General features: G+C 41.5%; 1 long non-coding RNA gene and 1 pseudogene across 1 annotated transcript in view; both read left to right on the forward strand.

Moving 5' to 3' along the window:
* Window positions 1-21,498, forward strand: part of LOC136324431 (uncharacterized) — an 85,536-nt gene that overhangs the window by 35,437 nt on the left and 28,601 nt on the right. The window contains exon 2 of the long non-coding RNA XR_010729093.1: window positions 5,817-5,878. This is a non-coding gene — a long non-coding RNA (uncharacterized lncRNA). The remainder of the gene's footprint in view (window positions 1-5,816; window positions 5,879-21,498) is intronic.
* Window positions 12,578-19,738, forward strand: LOC136320984 (large ribosomal subunit protein eL33 pseudogene; annotated as a pseudogene).

The raw sequence follows: 21,498 nt of genomic DNA on the forward strand, positions 1-21,498 counted from the left end.
AGACACAGTGGAGATAGAATGTCAACTTGGAACCCAGAGGTTGCCAGCTTGAGTACAGGCTCACCAGCTTGAGTGCAAGGTCATCAGCATGATCCCATGGCTGTTTGCTTGAGCCCAAAATTTGCTGGCTTGAAGCCCAAGATCACTGGCTTAGCTTGAATCCCCCCCCCCCCCCCCGCCCCAGTCAAGGCACGTATGAGAAGCAATCAGTGAACAACTAAAGTGCTGGAACTGTGAGTTGATGCTTCTTATCTTTCTCCCTTCCTGTCCCCCTCTTTCAAAACATGAAACAAAACCCATATATATTGCATACAGAACTGTGGCATTGTTTCAGTGAGAGGTCACCAGCACAGTACCTAAATGACCAATTTCTTCTCTCTCAGTTGGTATGGATGAGGCCCTTTTTTTTTTTTTTTTGTATTTTTCTGAAGCTAGAAACGGGGAGGCAGTCAGACAGACTCCCGCATGCGCCCAACCGGGATCCACCTGGCACGCCCACCAGGGGGCGATGCTCGCCCATCAGGGGCGTCGCTCTGTTGCGACCAGAGCCACTCTAGCGCCTGGGGCAGAGGCCATGGAGCCATCCCCAGCGCCCGGGCCATCTTTTGCTCCAATGGAGCCTTGACTGTAGGAGGGGAAGAGAGAGACAGAGAGGAAGGAGAGGGGGAAGGGTGGAGAAGCAGATGGGTGCTTCTCCTGAGTGCCCTGGCCGGGACTTGAACTCGGGACTTACGCACGCCAGGCCGACGCTCTACCACTGAGCCAACCGGCCAGGGACAGATGAGGTCCTTTTCTAAAAAATTTAAAGTTCTATTTACTGATTTTAGCGAGAGAGGAATGAGGAGAGACAGGAACATCAATCTGTTCCTGTATATGCGCTGACCGGGGATCAAACCTGCAACCTCTGTTCTTCAGGATGACGCTCTAACTGGCCAGAGCAAGGAGGACCTTGTTTTGCTGTCAGGCAAAAACTAGTTAGCTGGTAGTTTCTAGTGAATGCACTTTGACTTTTTTTGTGTATGAATTGTTGGTGTAATTATGTAGCAGACATTCATGAAAATGTAAAAGTGCATTAGATTTTGACAGACTGTGTTGTTTAAATGTACAAAGGGAGCTGACTTTTTAGAAGAATCCTATCATTAATTCATTTTGTAAATTTGAGTCAGTTGGGCCTTCAGTTAACAAGTATGTAATGGGTACCTATTATGTGCCAGACACTGCTAGGTCCTGGGGCTGTATAGAAGATGTTTCCTGTTCAGACAAGAGAAAAATGGAAACCTCGGACAATAAAATGTTTTACCACTGTAATGGAGAAATGGACAAATGCCATGTGATTATAGTGGAGAGGCACTGAGTAGATTAATTAGGGAATTGGAAAAGGCTTTAGAGAAATGTTTCAATTGGATCTTTTTTTTTTTTAGGTGAAAGGTGGGGAGATAGTATAGTGAGGCAGACTCCCGCATGTGCCCCAACCAGGACCTACCCGGCAATCCTGTCTGGGTCTGATGCTTGAGTACTGAGCTGTTTTTAGCACTTGAGACTGACATGTCCAACCCAGCTATCCTTAGTACCTGAGGCCATGCTTGAACCAGTCTGAGCCACTGGCTGTGAGAAGGGAACAGGTAGAGGAGGGGACGGGGGTGGGGTGCGGAGAAGCTTCTCCTGTGTATTCTGCCTGAGGATCAAACCTGGGGTGTCCATATGCTTGGCCCATACTCTTATCCATTGAGGTACTGGCCAGGGCCACAATCGGATCTTAAATAATAATAAAAGCTATTTACAGTAATGCTTATATTGTATTAAGTACCTGCTGTAAACTAGGATTAATGTTACTGACCGGGAAAGAGGGGAAGAACATTGCAGGCAGTAGGAGAAACAAACTATGAAAGACTTTGTGTCTTATAAGTAAGAAGTTTGGTTTGGCTAATGGGGAGGTAGACGGAGATCAATGGCCACAAACAGCAAAGGCTAGTACAACTGAGTGGGATCAGATTATGAAGGACCTGAGATACATTGTATCCCTGCCACCATGTTTTTGTTCTTATTTTCTTACATGAAGAACCTTTCTCCTTATTTTGCCAATGTAACCTATTTTTAAAGGTCTAGGTTTATGTGCAACTTTCCCTCCCTTTTCCTAAATATTATTATTATTTTTTAAACTGAATTATTGCATATAGAATATGTACCTCATAGGGCAGTTCATTTGTTGAACCATTTCTTGTAGTTTAGTCTGATTTAGCTCCCAAATTAGTTTCTCAACTCCTAAAGGGCAGAGAGAGAATGAATCTTCTTTAGCACCTGGTATAGTGCTCAGCACATTTTGAGGAGCCAAGAAATGCACAATGAGTGTATGGACATGGAACACAGCAGCAATTGAAACAGTCCGGCTATATACATCATGATCAAGTGGGATTCATCCCAGAATCTCAAGGATGGTTCAACATACGCAAAACGGTTAACGTAATACACCATATCAACAAAACAAAGAACAAAAACCACATGATCTTATCAATAGATGCAGAAAAGGCTTTTGATAAAATACAACACAATTTTATGTTTAAGACTCTCAACAAAATGGGTATAGAAGGAAAATATCTCAACATGATAAAGGCCATATATGATAAACCATCAGCCAACATCATATTAAACAGCATAAAACTGAGGACTTTCTACCTTAAATCAGGAACAAGACAGGGTTGTCCACTCTCTCCACTCTTATTTAACGTGGTGCTAGAAGTTCTGGCCAGAGCAATCAGACAAGACAAAGAAATAAAAGGCATCCATATCGGAAAAGAAGAAGTAAAGGTATCACTTTTTGCTGATGATATGATCCTATACATCGAAAACCCGAAGGACTCCACAAAAAGATTATTAGAAACAATAAACCAATAACCAATACAGTAAGGTCGCAGGATACAAAATTAACATACAAAAGTCCATAGCCTTTCTATATGCCAACAATGAAATATTAGAAAACGAACTCAAAAAAATAATCCCATTCACGATTGCAACAAAAAAAATAAAATACCTAGGAATAAACATAACAAAGAATGTAAAGGACCTATAAAATGAAAATTACAAAGCATTGTTAAGGGAAATCGAAAAAGATACAATGAGATGGAAAAATATTCCTTGTTCTTGGATAGGAAAAATAAATATAATCAAAATGGCCATATTACCCAAAGCAATATATAAATTTAATGCAATTCCCATCAAAATCCCTATGAGATTTTTTAAAGAAATGGAACAAAAAATCATCAGATTTATATGGAACTATAAAAACCCCCGAATAGCCAAAACAATCCTAAGGAAAAAGAATGAAGCTGGGGGCATTACAATTCCTGACTTTAAACTATATTTTAGGGCCATGATAATCAAAACAGCATGGTATTGGCAGAAAAATAGACACTCAGACCAATGGAACAGAATAGAAAGCCCAGAAATAAAACCACATATATATGGTCAAATAATCTTTGATAAAGGGGCCAACAACATACAATGGAGAAAAGAAAGCCTCTTCAACAAATGGTGTTGGGAAAACTGGAAAGCCACATGCAAAAGAATGAAACTCGACTATAGCCTGTCCCCGTGTACTAAAATTAATTCAAAATGGATCAAAGACCTAAATATAAGACCTGAAACAATAAAGTACATAGAAGAAGACATAGGTACTAAAATCATGGACCTGGGTTTTAAAGAACATTTTATGAACTTGACTCCAATGGCAAGAGAAGTGAAGGCAAAGATAAATGAATGGGACTACATCAGAATAAAAAGTTTTTGCTCAGCAAGAGAAACTGATATAAAAATAAACAGACAGCCAACTAAATGGGAAATGATATTTACAAACAACAGCTCAGATAAGGGCCTAATATCCAAAATTTACAAAGAACTCATAAAACTCAACAACAAACAAACAAACAATCCCATAGAAAAATGGGAAGAGGACATGAACAGACACTTCTCCCAGGAAGAGATACAAATGGCCAACAGATATATGAAAAGATGCTCAGCTTCATTATTTATTAGAGAAATGCAAATCAAAACTACAATGAGATACCACCTCACCCCTGTTAGATTAGCTATTATCAACAAGACGGGTAATAGCAAATGTTGGAGAGGCTGTGGAGAAAAAGGAACCCTCATTCACTGTTGGTGGGACTGTAAAGTAGTACAACCATTATGGAGGAAAGTATGGTGGTTCCTCAAAAAACTGCAAATAGAACTACCTTATGACCCAGCAATCCCTCTACTGGGTATATACCCCAAAACCTCAGAAACATTGATACGTGAAGACACATGTAGCCCCATGTTCATTGCAGCACTGTTCACAGTGGCCAAGACATGGAAACAACCAAAAAGCCCTTCAATAGAAGACTGGATAAAGAAGATGTGGCACATATACACTATGGAATACTACTCAGCCATAAGAAATGATGACATCAGATAATTTACAGCAAAATGGTGGGATCTTGATAACATTATAAGGAGTGAAATAAGTAAATCAGAAAAAAACAAGAACTACATGATTCCATACATTGGTGGAACATAAAAATGAGACTAAGAGACATGGACAAGAGTGTGGTGGTTACCAGGGGTGGGGGGAGGGAGGACATGGGAGGGAGGGAGGGAGAGAGTTAGGGGGAGGGGGAGGGGCACAGAGAACTAGATAGAGGGTGGCGGAGGACAATCTGACTTTGGGCGAGGGGTACGCAACATAATTTAATGACAAAATAACCTAGACATGTTTTCTTTGAATATATGTACCCTGATTTATTAATGTCATCCCATTACCATTAATAAAAATTTATTAAAAAAAAAAAAAAAAGAAACAGTCCGGCTACAATGGTTGAATTGCCCATATTTATTTAAAAGGCATTTCTTAAAACCAGTAAGAGCAGTTTTCAGAGGTGTAAGGTCAATTGTTATTTGGTTGAAAAACGAGTTAACAGGAGTATCCCACAGGGTTGTTGTGAGGATTATATTAATACTGTACATTGAAGCACTTAGAATAGTGCTTGGCATATAGTAAGTGCTCAGTTAGTGTTACCTGTTGTTTAATTCTCCTTCTCTGGGGATTTTTAAAAATCTTTTTAAAAGTGATATCACTATTTTAATTTCATTTTATTTTTTTGTGGCAGAGACAGAGAGAGTCAGAGAGAAGAACAGATAGAGACAGTCAGGAAGGGAGAGAGATGAGAAACATCAGTTCTTTGTTGCGGCTCCTTAGTTCATTGATTGATTTCTCATATGTGCCTTGACCAGGGGGTTACAGCAGACCGAGTGACCCCTTGCTCAAGCCAGCAATCTTGGGCTCAAGCTGGTGAGCCTTGCTCAAACCAGATGAGCCCGCGCTCAAGCTGGCGACCTCGGGGTCTCGAACCTGGGTCCTCCACATCCCAGTTCAATGCTCTATCCACTGCACCACTGCCTGGTCAGGCTCTTTCTCTGGGCATTTTTGCCATTGACAGAGTTTACCCACTGTTGTGGGCATGGAAAGGATAGAAAGGAGATATGACTACAGCTTCTTTTGAGTGTAATGTGTGGTGGCACAGTGGAAAAAGTGTCAACCTGGAATGCTGATGTCACTGGTTCAAAACCCCAGGCTTGCCTGGTCAAGGCACATATGAAAAGCAACTATTATGAGCTGATGCTTCCCGCTCCTCCCCTCTTTCTGTCTTTCCTTTCCCTAAAATCACTAAATAAAATATTATTAAAAAAAGAAGGAAACAGCTTCTTTTGAAACCAAATACCCTTTAAGAACTGGAAGGACTGCTTATATTGCATGAACATTTATTTTTTTGTTTGTGTTTTAGTGATCGAGGGTATGGTTGGCGTGGAATTGAATTTCATCTGTCTGTGGGAATTGTAAAACAAGGTAGGTCCCAAGTTTATTTACTCTTTCTTTCTTTTTTTTTTTTTTTAACAGGGACAGAGAGATAAGAAGCATCAATCATCAGTTTTTCATTGCGACACCTTAGTTGTTCATTGATTGCTTTCTCATATGTGCCTTGACCATGGGGCTACAGCAGACTGAGTAACCGCTGGCTTGAGCCAGCGACCTTGGGTCCAAGCTGGTGAGCTTTTGCTCAAACCAAATGAGCCCGCGCTCAAGCTGGTGACCTCGGGGTCTCGAACCTGGGTCCTCTGCATCCCAGTCCAACGCTCTATCCACTGCACCACCGCCTGGTCAGGCTACTTTTTCTTGCCTAAGGTGTTTTTGTTAGTGTTTTCAGTTCTTCTTAACTAGAATAGATCAGATTTGATTATTGTTTAGGTAAACAATCTTTGTATTATATATTGTTTATCTAATATTGTAGATTACACCTAGTATGTTACTAGAGCAGGGGTTCCCAAACTACGGCCCGTGGGCCTAATGAGGCCCCCTGAGACCATTTATCTGGCTCCTGCCACACTTCTGGAAGGGGTACCTCTTTCATTGGTGGTCAGTGAGAGGAGCATAGTTCCTATTGAAATACTGGTCAGTTTGTTGATTTAAATTTGCTTCTTCTTTGTTTTAAATATTGTATTTGTTCCCGTTTTGTTTTTTTACTTTAAAATAAGATATGTGCAGTGTGTATAAGGATTTGTTCATAGTTTTTTTTATAGTTCGGCCCTCCAACGGTCTGAGGGACAGTGAACTGGCCCCCTGTGTAAAAAGTTTGGGGACCCCTGTACTAAAGTGTATAAAATGTCAAACAGTACAACAATATAAAATGTTGGCGGTCATAGGACAGAACTATGAATTTATACACATGCGCTTACACACCATGACTCTATTCTTAAACGGCAGAATTCTTGTATTGGAGCCATTATGCTTAAAACCAGCTTGGGGTAGTGGAAAGTGACAGGCTAGCTGATTCTTCTGGTCACTCTGAAATTCAGTAGCTTCTGTTAATGGTAGACTGTACCAAAGGGTCTGTCTCCCTAGCTAGTATAGTAGCCGGGCTGTTACAACTATAATTTTTTTTTCTTTTCTTTTTTTGTGTGACAAAGACAGAGAGAGGGACAGATAGGGATAGACAGACAGGAAAGGAGAGAGATGAGAAGCATCAAGTCTTCGTTGTGGCACCTTAGTTATTCATTGATTGTTTTTTCATGTGTGCCTTGACCAGGGGGCTATAGCAGAGTGAGTGACCCCTTGCTCAAACCAGCAATCTTGGGCTCATGCCAGTGACCTTGGGGCTCAAGCCAGCAACCATGGGGTTATGTCTGTGATCCCATGCTCCAGCCAGCAACCCCATGCTCAAGCTGGTGAACCCACGCTCAAGCCGGCGACCTCAGGGTTTTGAACTTGGGTCCTCTGCATCCCAGTCCAGCACTCTATCCACTGTGCCACTGCCTGGTCAGGCTGACAGCTATAATTTTTTTTAAAATTTTATTTATTCATTTTAGAGAGGAGAGAGAAAGGGAGAGAGAGAGACAGAGAGGGAGAGAGAGAAAGAGAAGGTAGGGAGGAGCTGGAAGCATCAACTCCCATATGTGCCTTGACCAGGCAAGCCCAGGGTTTCGAACCAGCAACCTCAGCATTTCCAGGTCGACGCTTTATCCACTGCGTCACCACAGGTCAGGCCAGCTATAAATTTTTAATGCTGATAGTATCTGTTCATCTGTAGCCTCTAGAGTGTAACTTGACATAACTTGCTTGTGTTCCTATCTTAAGCTCCAGAGCATGAACAAAAGTACAGCACATAGGGCTTTGACTCATATATCTTATGTCTGATGTCTACAGAAAGAGCTATAGATGGTAGCTTCACACAGCTCTGCAAACCTGTTTCTATCAGAACCTTTCCTGTCAAAGTAAGGACTAATGCTAGTTCATGTAGTTCTAGCTTTCCATTGTCGTAAGTTATGTGGAAACACTATTGCTCATTCGTGCGGGAAACTTTGATCACTTGGACAGTGAACTTGATGGCCATCCCCCCCCCCAAAATAACAGCAAAAACCATAACAAATGATAGTTCTCCCCCTTAAACACCCAAACAGTAATCCCGTGATTTTGTACATGGGGTTCCATGGCTTTGTACTTTGCTGCATCTGCACTTAGAACAGCATAGGTTCTTGAGATTGGCTTTCTCTCAGTCACAAAGAATAGGAACTGATAATACATTGCTACAAGGAAAAACATTTGAGCCACTTCTTATGGCAGAAGGAACATGGTCTTTGGAATTGACACTGCTTCTTAGGAAGGAAGGTAAAGAGGGGAGATTAAAGTTTAACTTCTGCAAAATCATCCCTTTATCACCATCAGATGGCCTGAATTTTTGGGGTCTGGTATGGGTGGTCAGTCAGGAAATTATCTTCTTTCTGTTCTCCTACTTTGTATTGGGGTAAAAATAAACAGGGAAATACTGTAAGAATTAACAGAAAGGACAGAGAGAACTAACATTTCTTGAATGTCTACTAAGGGTTAGGCATGTTACTGTAAACTTGCACAATATGGTCTTCTATGAAATATATAAAGATCATTGATACTACAGTTTTTCAAGTCTAAGTGGAAAATATAGTGAATATCACTATCTTGAACTATTTTGATCTTTATTTTTTTATTTTAATTTATTTTTTTATTAAGTGAGAGGCAGGGTGGCAGACAGACTCCTGCATGCTCCCCAACTGGCATCCACCCAACAAACCCCCCTACTGGGCGATGCTCTGCCCATCTGGGGACACTGCTTCATTGCTTGGCAACCAAGCTATTTTTAGTGCTTGAGGTGAAGCCATGGAGCTGTCCTCAGTACACGGGCTAACTTGCTCAAACTATTCAAGCCATGGCTGTGGGAGGAGAAAAGAGAGAGAGAAGGGGGAGGCGGAAGCATGGAGAAGCAGATGGTCACTTCTCCTGTGTGCCCTAACTGGAAATTCAACCCAGGACTTCCACACACTGGGCCGATGCTCTACCCCAGAGCCAACTGGCCAAGGACTATTTTGACCTTTATTATAGCCATTTAGAGAAAAAAATTACATATATATATGTACATACATACATACACATATACTGTATATTATGTTTTATATGCGAAAGACAGAGACAGCAAGGGAGAAAGATGAGAAACATCAACTAGTAGTTGCAGCACTTCAGTTGTTCATTGATTGCTTATATGTGCCTAGACTGGGGGACTCCAGCCAAGCCAGTGACCCCTTGCTCAAGCTAGCAATGTTTGGGCCCAAGCCAGCTACCATGGGATCATTTTGATGATCCCACACTCAAGCTGGTGACCCCATGCTCAAGCTGGCAACCTCAGAGTTTCAAACTTGGGACCTTTGCGTCCCAGGTCAACACTGTATCCACTGTACTACCACCAGCCAGGCAAAAACAGAACTGTATATTGACATGTGTTATTTAATTTGTGTCTGCTAGAACATTGTTTTATGGAGAAAGAAAGAAAATACCTATATGAGTTAGTAGAGTTTTTTGTTTTGTTTTTATTTTTTTGGCTACTGATTTAGCCAAAGGCAGAGGAGACTAGCAGGATTGAAATTAGAGACACCTGTGCTGTTTTGGGAAGTTGAGACTCTTGACCCAGGTTTTGCTGAAGTTGGTGCAGTGGAGGTCAGAGTAGGTTAATATTTTCATAGCTCAAAGCAAATGTTAATTGTGTTTGTTTATTTGGTGCAGTTTTGGTTGATCTCTGTAGCTGCAAATGGAGTTAATAAAATATAGTACTGCTGTTTTGGGAAACTCAGCAAAAGTTCCTGAAACCAATGCAAATTGATCTTCAAAAATACCAGAAAATCCCCTACTTGAATGTTTTGTCTAGCTGAGGGAATTAACTGTTGTCATTGTACTTGTAAAGACATGACCATCTTTTAAAATAGGAAATTAAATTGAAGCATTTCCCCTGGCCGGTTGGCTCAGTGGTAGAGCGTCGGCCTGGTGTGCAGGAGTCCTGGGTTTGATTCCCGGACAGGGCACACAGGGGAAGCGCCCATCTGCTTCTCCACCCCTCCCCCTCTCCTTCCTCTCTGTCTCTCTCTTCCCCTCCCGCAGCCAAGGCTCCATTGGAGCAAAGTTGGCCCAGGCGCTGAGGAAGGCTCTATGGCCTCTGCCTCAGGTGCTAGAATGGGTCTGGTTGCAACAGAGCGATGCCCCAGATGGGAAGACATCACCCCCTGGTGGGCATGCCGGGTGGATCCCGGTTGGGCGCATGCAGGAGTCTGACTGCCTGCCTCCCCGTTTCCTACTTCAGAAAAATACAAAAAAAAAATTAAAAATTTAAGCATTTCTTCTTATTTTTTTTTTTTTGTATTTTTCCAAAGCTGGAAACGAGGAGAGAAAGTCAGACAGACTCCCGCATGCGCCCGACCGGGATCCACCCGGCACGCCCACCAGGGGGCGACGCTCTGCCCCTCCGGGGCGTCGCTCTCTTGCGACCAGAGCCACTCTAGCGCCTGGGGCAGAGGCCAAGGAGCCATCCCCAGCGCCCGGGCCATCTTTGCTCTAATGGAGCCTCGCTGCCGGAGGGGAAGATAGAGACAGAGAGGAAGGAGAGGGGGAGGGGTGGAGAAGCAGATGGGCGCTTCTCCTGTGTGTCCTGGCTGGGAATCGAACCCGGGACCCCTTGCACTCCAGGCCGACGCTCTACCACTGAGCCAACCGGCCAGGGCGAAGCATTTCTTCTTATTTTACATTTAAAGTTTCTAAATTCATTATCTTTCTGCTCTTAAGATAGTAAGCTTTTGTGGTCTTAGTAAGGTTTACAGAGAGTTCCCCAGAGACACAATACTATCTTTATGGGGCTGAAATGGAAACATTAATATTTTTTAAACTATGAATATTTTCATTTTTATTTTCCTGTCAAATAAATTACTGTACTTTTCCTCTTGGCTGCTTCGTGTCTTGCTCCAGGGAACAGATACACATACAGGCATACCTTGTTTTATTGTACTTTACTTTATTGCACCTCACAGATATCTGCTGCATGTTTTACAAATTGAAAGCAAGACCATCCACCAGCAAAAAGATGATGACTTTGCATTTTTGTGATACATTCTTAACTGTGATGGTTTGGAATACAACCTGCAGTGTCTCTGAGGGATGCCTGTACCACTTAAAAACAACAACAACACTTTATTGAGGTATAATGTATGTACTGCAAAATTTGCCTGTTTGAAGTGTATAGTTATGATTTTTTAGTAAATTTGTAGTGTTGTATAATGATTGCCACACTCCAGTGTTACATTTTCAGTACCCCTGAAAGATCTCTCATAAACACTTTCCACTCAGTTGTGCATTTATTGGTTGCTTCTTATATGTGCCCTGAACAGGGATCGAACCTGCAACCTTGGCATATTGGGATGACTCTAATCATCTGAGCTACCTGGCTGGGGCCCTTTAAACATTAAAAAAAAAAGATTTTATTTTTTGATTTTACAGAGAGAAGGGGTCAAGGAGCGAGAAGTATCAACTCAGTTGCTTCACTTTAGTTTGTTCATTGTTTGCTGTATGTGCCTTGACCAGGCAAGCCCAGGGTTTTGAACCGACGACCTCAGCCGGTTCTAGGTGGATGCTCTATCCACTATGCCACCACAGGCCAGGCAGCCCTCATAAACATTAAAAAAATTTTTTTTGATTGATTTTAGAGAGTGAGATGAAGGGCGGGGGCAGAGAGAGAAACATCAATGTTTCTGTATGTGGCCTGACTGGGACCGAACTGGCAACCTCTTTGTGTTGGGACAACGCTCCCAGTGATTTTCAACCTTTTTTGAGCCGCGGCACATTTTTTACATTTACAAAATCCTGGGGCACACCACCTACCAAAATGACACAAAATGACACTCCGTTAGAATTTATTTAAAGTTTAAATAAATTACATTAATAAAAAAAAGTTAAATAAAAAAGGATAACCCCCTCATATATACAGTCCCATGTAACATCCCTCATATATATAATCCCATGTAACATCCCTCATATATACAGTCCCATGTAACATCCCCTTATAAATACAGTCCCACGTAACATCCCCTTATAAATACAGTCCCACGTAACATCCCCTCATATACAGTCCCATGTAAACCCTTATATATACAGTCCCATGTAATATATACAGTCCCATGTATCCCCTCATATATACAGTCCTGCTAATAGATACTGGAGCTTTCATCAAGGTTGTGGGTTCAAATCAATTTGGCAAATACTCTCTCTATCTAGAGACTGGACAAAATCAATTTTAGAAAATGTTGGGTACTTGTGTAACATCATAAGTCCTTAGAGCATCTCTACTGTCAGATTGAGAAGTTTGCTTTCTAGGTAAGGATTCTGATAAATACTAGAGTTCTCCCTGAGGTTGTGGGTTCAAATCCCATGGTCAGCTGGGTGCAGGGGCCTTGGTTCTGACTGTTTTGATGGTGTATATAGAGATTTGAGCTCTTTAAGAAGATGACCCTTCAGGAGGCCATATACAATATAGATAACATTGTGATGCATTGTATATCACCCTCTGCGAGGGCTTCTTTTAAAAAGAAAAAGGTCAAATATCTATATACACCATCAGGATAGACATAACCAGCTGAGGCTGAGGCTTCATCTAGTGGTGGCAACATTTACCTCCAGTCCTGACCAGTATTAGAAATCGGGACCATGGGGAGGAGTAGCAGCTTCAACTACTCGCCGCAGCCACACAATGACAAGTGCCCAGCAGCCGGAGCAAGGACCTTCCTGGGTGTGGATGAGAGGTGGCCTACTATTGGTTCATTGCTAGTGTTCGGGATGAATCCTAGAAGGTGATTGGTCAGTGAGCGTTCCCTGTGCTTCCACTTTTCCTGTGGCTGATAGCTGGAGGGATTGTGAGGGGAATGTTTATGTTCGGATGGAGGTGGCTGGTGGCGGGCCGAATAAATAGCTTCCGCGGGCCGTATCCAGCGCGCGGGCCGTAGTTTGGGACCCATGTTTAATTTCCCCATGGCACACCTGACCATGTCTCACGGCACACTGGTTGAAAAACACCGCTCTAACCAGCTGACCTATCTGGCCAGGGCTTGTAAACACTTTTTAACTTCCTTTAAAGTCATGCACAAATTTTGTTAAGTTCTGCTCAGATTTAATCATCTTCCCCCAAAATTTCTCACTACTTTACTTATTACATGTCTTACTTCCCTCTCTGATTTTATACATTAATTTCTTTCTTTTTTTTCTTTTTTGCGAGTGAGATGGAGAGAGACGGACAGGAAGGAAGAGAGATGAGAAGCATGAACTCATAGCTGCGGCACTTTAGTTGTTCATTGATTGTTTTCTCATATGTGCCTTGACTGAGGGGCTTCAGCTGAGCCAGTGACCCCCTGCTGAAGCTAGCAACCTTGATGTTTTGAACCTGGGTCTTCAGCATCCCAGGTCGATGCCCTACTCACTGTGCCACCACCTGGTCAGGCTATACATTAGTTTCCTATTGTAGTTTAAACATATCAGTCTTTTTTCATCTTTATTTCATTCTTTCACCACTTTTTAAAAAGTACAACCTTTCTTGTAAAGAGTTCTAGCTTTTATTCAAAGTCACGTGTTTTTTTTTTTCCTTGGGAGACTTGATTCTATAATGCCTCAGGCTTCTTAGTAAAAGCTTTTGCTTGCATTATCCTTGGTTTCCTGTTCACTTCATTTGTTACTTTTCTTTTTTTTTTTAGCATGCGCTTGAGAATGACAGAGAGAGAGAGAGAGAGAGAGGAAGAGAGAGGAAGAGACTTGACAGAAAGGGAGAGAGATGAGAAGCTTTAGCTCATAGTTATATCACTTTAGTTTTTTTGTGTGTGTGACAGACACGGACAGACAGAGGGACAGATAAGAACAGAAAGACAGGAAGGGAGAGAGATGAGAAGCATCAGTTCTTCGTTGTGGCACCTTAGTTGTTTATTGATTGCTTTCTCATATGTGCTTTGACCAGGGGGCTACAGCAGACCGAGTGATCCCTTGCTCAAGTCAGCAACCTTGGGCTCAAGCTGGTGAGCCTTACTCAAACCAGTTAAGCCTGTGCTCAAGCTGTCGACCTCTGGGTTTTTAACATGGGTCCTCTACATCCTAGTTTGACGCTCTATCCCAGGCATGGTCAACATACGGCCCGTGTAATGAGTTTATGCGGCCCGTGATTAAATTTTTAATATTCTTCGCTATTTTAAAATCTCAGCTACTCAGAAGTGGAAGCATCTTTGATGATTGGAAATTGAGATATTTAAGAAAATTGTGATACGCAGAAAAGAATTCCGCGTGTGACTAATCTAGGGTTAACTTCCAATAATTGGTCGAATGGATTTGCAATACTTCTTTATTTTTTAAAAAAATTCCATTATAAAGATTTACAACTTTTGTACTCAACATGAACTGTTTGACGTTTAGCAGCGATGTGAAACTCACATTTTTTTAGGCGGAGTTTGCCAGAGCGCACCCAAGGTCAAACAATTCGTTATTTTGTGGTCAAGTGTGCTGAATCAAGTAGCATTTTAGCAGAGACAATAGCTGCAGTTGATAACTGAAAACATGTCCAGGCTGTTTGTAAAATGAAATAATTGTTTTATTTGCGATATAACCCCTTCAAGCTCATTCTGTTAATTAAATATTGTTTCGATTGATTGCAATACAGTTTGGATATTTATACAGTATGTAATTATATTTTTATTAAAATATTTTTATTAAAATAATATTGTATATTAAATTTTTTTCACTCACATTTATTCATAAACAAATTACATAAAAAATTTTGTTTAAAATTAATGAATGGGACTACATCAGACTAAGAAGTTTTTGCTCAGCAAGGGAAACTGATAACAAAATAAACAGAAAGCCAACTAAATGGGAAATGATATTTTCAAACAACAGCTCAGATAAGGGCCTAATATCCAAAATATACAAAGAACTCATAAAACTCAACAACGAACAAACAAACAATCCAATAAAAAAATGGGAAGAGGATATGAATAGACACTTCTCCCAGGAAGAAATACAAATGGCCAACAGATATATGAAAAGATGCTCATCTTCTTTAGCTATTAGAGAAATGCAAATCAAAACGGCAATGAGATACCACCTCACACCTGTTCGATTAGCTGTTATTAGCAAGTCAGGTAATAGCAAATGTTGGAGAGGCTGTGGAGAAAAAGGAACCCTCATACACTGTTGGTGGGAATGTAAAGTAGTACAACCATTATGGAAGAAAGTATGGTGGTTCCTCAAAAAACTGAAAATAGAACTACCTTATGACCCAGCAATCCCTCTACTGGGTATATATCCCCAAAACTCAGAAACATTGATACGTAAAGACACATGCAGCCCCATGTTTATTGCAGCATTGTTCACAGTGGCCAGGACATGGAAACAACCAAAAAGCCCATCAATAGATGACTGGATAAAGAAGATGTGGCACATATACACTATGGAATACTACTCAGCCATAAGAAATGATGACTTCGGAACATTTACAGCAAAATGGTGGGATCTTGATAACATGATACGAAGCGAAATAAGTAAATCAGAAAAAAACAGGAACTGTATTATTCCATACGTAGGTGGGACATAATAGTGAAACTAAGAGACATTGATAAGAGTGTGGTGGTTACGGGGGGGAGGGGGGAATGGGAGAGGGATAGGGGGTGGGAGGGGCACAAAGAAAACAAGATAGAAGGTGACAGAGGACAATCTGACTTTGGGTGGTGGGTATGCAACATAATTGAACGACAAGATAACCTGGACTTGTTATCTTTGAATATATGTATCCTGATTTATTGATGTCACCCCATTAAAAAAATAAAATTATAAAATAAAAAAAAAATAAAAAAAAATTTTGTTTACTTAAATGAATCATTTTTGTATTTAACATTTTTAAATTTTAATATTTCATCCGGCCTGTGAAAAAAGTTTTCTTTCTAATCTGGCCCCGGGGGCAAAAACTGTTGGCCACGCCTGCTCTATCCAGTGTGCCACTGCCTGGTCAGGCATCTTTTTTTTTTTTTAAAGTGAGAGGAGGGGAGATAGACAGATTCCTGCATATACCCCAACTGGGATCCACCTGGCAACCCCTATTTGGGGCCAATGCTCAAATCAACTGAGCTATCTTTAGTGTCTGAGGCCGACACTCAGAATAACTGAGCTATCCTTAGTGCCCGGGGCTGACGCTCGAACCAATTGAGCCACTGGCTGCGAGAGGGGAAGAAAGAAAGGGGAGAGGAAAGGGAAGATAAGCCAGTGGTTGCTTCTCATTTGTACCCTGATTGGTGTTGAACTCAGGATGTCTGCACACTGAACTGACACTCCATCCACTGAGCCAACCAGCCAGGGCCTCATTAGTTTTTATTGATTGCTTCTTATATGTGCCTTAACTGGGGGGGGGGGAGAGTACGCCAGTTGAACCAATGAGCCTGTGTTCAAGCTTGCGATCTTGGGGTTTTGAACCTGGGTCCTCAGCATCCCAGGTCAATGCTCTATCCATTTTTTTTTTTTTTTTTTTAAGGAGACAGGAACATTAAGCTGCTCCTATATGTGCCCTGATCTGGAACTCGAACTAGTAACCTCTACACTTTGGGATGATGATACTCCAACCAACTGAGCTATCTGGCCAGGACTTAATTTTTATTGATTTTTAGATAGAGAAAGAGAGAGATGGGGGAGGGGAAGGGAGCATTCATTTGTTGTTCCACTCAGTGATGCATTCTTTGGTTGTTTCCCGTGTGAATCCTGATTGGGAATTGAACCCGCAATCTTGTCATTTTGGAAAGATGCTCTTAACCAACTGAGCTAACTGGCTAGGGCTGTATATTTTTTCTTAAGGGTCTACATTTGCTGCATACCACTTTGAAAATAATACCCAGGGACTGCCTTGTGCTAGGAAAAAGGTGATAAATGTCCTTTCTGCTTCAGACCAGATTATCTTAATGCTACCTGAAAATGGTTAAGTTTTGGGTACTGATAACTATTTGTCATTTCTGCCTTGAATCTAAGGCCACATTTTATTATGTGGTAATCTTTTGATATAAGGAGGGAATCAGCTGAATTCTTCAGTGGGTCTCTTCAGAGAGGTATGATATTTCCACAGGATATTTGGAAAACGAAAGGAGCATTTTTGGTTGTCATGGTGACTAGGGAGGAGGGAAGAGATGCACCATTGTCATTTAGTGGTCAGAAGCCAAGGATTGCAGTCCGAAACAAAGAATTACTCATCTAAAATGAGAATAGTGTTGTTGTTGAGAGACTGAGCTAATTGAACCTAAAGGCTGGGCAGATTGGTAGACAATGTTTTATTTTATCTCTATTATTTATTTTTTTTAAGTGAAGGAAGGGGAGATAGACAGATGCCTGAATGCGCCCCACCGGGATTTACCCAGCAACCCCTGTCTAGGGCCAATACTCAAATCAGCCAAGCTATCCTCAATGCCTGAGGCTGACAGACCAACTGAGCTATCCTCAGCGCCCGGGGCCAATGCTTGAACCAATCAAGCCACTCGCTGCAAGAGAGGAAGAGAGAGAAAAGGGGGAGAGAGAGGGGAAGATAAGCAGATGGTTGCTTCTCTTGTGTGCCCTGATTGGGAATTGAACCCTGATGTCTGCTCGCTAGGCCAACACTCCATCCACTTAGCCAATTGGCCAGGGCCTCTTATTTAAAAAGGTTATTGCTTAAGGCAGGAAGTTTTCTGAAAGAGTGGTTTAGCCTGACCAGGCGGTGGCTCAGTGAATAGAGTGTCAGACTGGGATGCGGAGGACCCAGGTTCGAGACCTCGAGGTTGCCAGCTTGAGTGTGGGCTCATCTGATTTGAGCAAAGCTCACCAGCTTGGACCCAAGGTCGCTGGCTTGAGTAAGGGGTTACTCAGTCTGCTGTAGCCCCATGGTCAAGGCACATATGAGAAAGCAATCAATGAACAACTAAGGCGTGGCAATGAAAAACTAATGATTGCTGCTTCTCATTTCTCTCTGTTCCTTCCTGCCTGTCCCTATCTATCCCTTTCTCTGACTCTCTGTCTCTGTAAATAATAAATAAATAAATAAATAAAAGAATGTTTTAGAGCTGTGGTATATAATCTCTAAACTCTTCAAGGACAATTAGGCCATTTTTTCTTATTTGAGAGAGAGAATAAGGTATTTTCTTGAAAATTCTGAAAGCATTGCCATTAGTAGAACTTGAATGGTTAGAATTGTTTAGTGCTTAAAGAAAATGGCATTATATATATATGTTTTTAATTTTTTAAGACTTTATTCATTTTAGAAGGAGAGGAGAGAGAGAGAGAGAGAGAGAGAGAGAGAGAGAGAGAGAGAAAGGAGCAGGAAGCTATCAACTCCCATATGTGCCTTGACCAGGCAAGCCCAGGGTTTTGAACTGGTGACCTGGAAGCTATCAACTCCCATATGTGCCTTGACCAGGCAAGCCCAGGGTTTTGAACTGGTGACCTCAGCATTCCAGGTCAACGCTTTATCCACTGCGCCACCGCAGGTCAGGCAACACATTATATTTCTTTAGTAATCTGTACATCTCTATGGTTGGTAGAAGTAACATATTTTGTGTCTGGCATTCCAGTGATGCTTGAATACTGCTTGTACTGTTCTTTTTCTTCCTCCCTCCTCCCTCCCTCCCTCCCTCCTTCCCTCCCTCCCTCCCTCCCTTCCTCCCTCTCCCTCTCCCTCTCCCTCTCCCTCTCCCTCTCCCTCCCTCCCTTCCTTCCTCCCTTCTTTTCTTTTCTTTTCTTTTCTTTCAAGACTAAATGAAGTATTCTTTTGGCCGATCAATAAGATTATATTTGGTATGTAATTAAACTTGTTGTAGCTTGTTTCATTTGAGTCTAATAGGACTTTGACAAAGATTTTAGCGAACATAAATATTCTCAACTTTCTAGGGCAGGGATTTTCAACCTTGTTTATCTCGTGGCACATACAAACTAATTACTGAAATTCTGCAGTACACCAAAAAATAAATTAATAGTTTTTTGCTGATCTGACAAAAAAATAGGTATAATTTTGATTCATTCATATTGGATGGCTATTGTTGTGTTGGCTGTTGTCATTTTTTTATTTGACAATCTAAGGGAAAAGAGGTCTGTGTCCCTGACTCAATAGTTAGGTATTGTATGTTTTAAAAACTCTTGCAGCACACTGGTTAAAAATCACTCTCCTAGAGTAGTGTTTCTCAAACTATTTTGCTGTGACTCATAATTGAAGACATTTTATGTTAGGACCCATAAGTATACAGATATCTGAAACAAAAGTTTCATAAAATAATACCTACCCTTACTACATTGTGACTTTCTGCTTTACTATCCTTGTCTAAACCACCTTCATCTCTCTCTCTCTCTCTCTCTCTTAGACTTCTCCAATAGCCTCCTGATTATACTCTCCCCCTCTGCCCCTTTTCTGCTGTCTGAATGATAATTTAATGATGATGTTATTCGGGCTTTTCCCACCATCTTGGAACCAGTGGAGGCCTGAACAGGACCTTTATAATGACAAATATATCTGGAAGGCTGTGGTCCAGGGCCATTTTTGCTGGCTATAAGCTGGGTCTCCAGAATCAGAGAGAGCAAACAACTCTTTAAATTGGAGGTGTTTATGCTCAAGATAAACTAAATTTAATCTAGGCAAGAGATGTACTTATGTGTACAAGGCAAAGAACTATACAGTGACTCCTGGTGGCAACCCAGATAAAACTAGTAATCTGGAGAAAGGTAACTAGTGCTCGTGGAAGCAATGGCATGGTTCATGCTAAATTCTGAAGTGACTTTCCTGCTAAGGCCATTGGACACAGAATCCATGTAATGTTGTATCCTTCAAGGATTTAAACTTACTGAAAATTAAGTAAAATGTATTTATTCTCTTGAAAAAAAATGTTATTCAGGTCATAATATCTCTGACTGTTGCCTTTTGTTATAAATGGATATATGCAGTCCCTTCCTGTGTACTTTCTGTGAACTACTCTGTGGTCACGATTGTACCTAGAGAGGCTTTTGGGCTGTGTTTACTGTGCTTTCCTTGAGTTGCAAGGCTGATTTTTAAAAAGTTCATATAATGTTTTAATAAGAATTAAAAAATTAAAAATTAAAGTAGTAATCACTGACCTCAGGTATCTAGAACAGGTTATATCATGGAGCCCTCTTTCTCAGTAGCATTGAGGCCTCAACAGTCTCTTTTCATCCCTGTTATCTCATGTGTTATCCTCACAGTTCTGCCATATTCATTTTTATTGTTTTTTAAAAAAGACTTTATTGATTTTTAAAGAGGAGGGAGAGAGAGAGAGAAGGAGAGAAAGGGTGGGGGAAGGAGCAGGAAATAATCAACTTGTAGTTATTGCTTCTCATATGTACCTCCCTCTACAGAGCAAGCCTGAGGTTCAAATTGGCTACGTCAGCATTCTACATCGATGCTTTATCCACTGTGCCAGCACAGGTCAAGTGCTGTATTCATTTTAATTCCAGTACATTTCCTGGCCCATTTTATTGATATACTTTTCCATTTCGATTGGCATAAATTATAGCTGTTCTTGATTTCTTTATTTTTTTATTATTTTTAATTTTTATTTATTTATTTATTTTTTTACAGAGACAGAGAGAGTCAGAGAGAGGGATAGATAGGGACAGCAGACAGGAACAGAGAGAGATGAGAAGCATTAATCATCAGTTTTTCATTGCGACACCTTAGTTGTTCATTGATTGCTTTCTCATATGTGCCTTGACCGTGGGCCTTCAGCAGACCGAGTAACCCCTTGCTCAAGCCAGCAATCTTGGGTCCAAGCTGGTGAACCCTGCTCAAACCAGATGAGCCCATGCTCAGGCTGGTGACCTAGAGGTCTTGAACCTGGGTCCTCTGCATCCCAGTCTGATGCTCCATCTACTGTGCCACTGCCTGGTCAAGCTGTTCTAGATTTCATTGTAACTTTTTTTTTGTATTTTTCTGAAATGAGAAGCCGGGAGGCAGAGACACAGACTCCTGCATGCACCCAACTGGAATCCACCAGGCATGCCCATTGCTCCATTGTAACCAGAGCTTCTAGCACCTGAGGTGGAGGCCATGGAGCCGTCCTCAGCGCTCGGGCCAACTTTTGCTCCAATGAATCCTTGGCTGTGGGAGGGGAAGAGAGAGATAGAGAGAAAGGAGAGGGGGAAAGTGGGTGCTTCTCCTGTGTGCCTTGGCTGGGAATCGAACCCGGGACATCCACATGCCAGACCAACACTACCACCGAGCCAACTGGCCAGAGTGTAATTTTTTTTTTTTTTTGTGAGGAGAAATTTGTCATTTTAAAAGACAAGCTGGTGTGCTGAACCAGACAGCCTGGAATCCTCCACACCTATTTTATTATTTGTTTACAGAAAAGGAAGATAGAAATGCTGAGTTGGGAGTCAGAAGGTCAGGGTTTTCCTCCTGGCTTTGCCACTAAGTCACTGGCTGACATTGAGCAAATGGCTTATAACTCTACTGAGCTTTAATTTCTTCATCATCTGAAATCATTGGATACTGTAGGTTTTTTCAAACCCTAAAATTTAGCAATTCTACCATCTTTTAGATGAGGTTTTGAGACAAAGGAGGAGTATTTTTCTACTCTGCC

Source organism: Saccopteryx bilineata, chromosome 1 (genome assembly GCF_036850765.1).
Source record: "Saccopteryx bilineata isolate mSacBil1 chromosome 1, mSacBil1_pri_phased_curated, whole genome shotgun sequence".
Taxonomy (NCBI): domain Eukaryota; kingdom Metazoa; phylum Chordata; class Mammalia; order Chiroptera; family Emballonuridae; genus Saccopteryx; species Saccopteryx bilineata.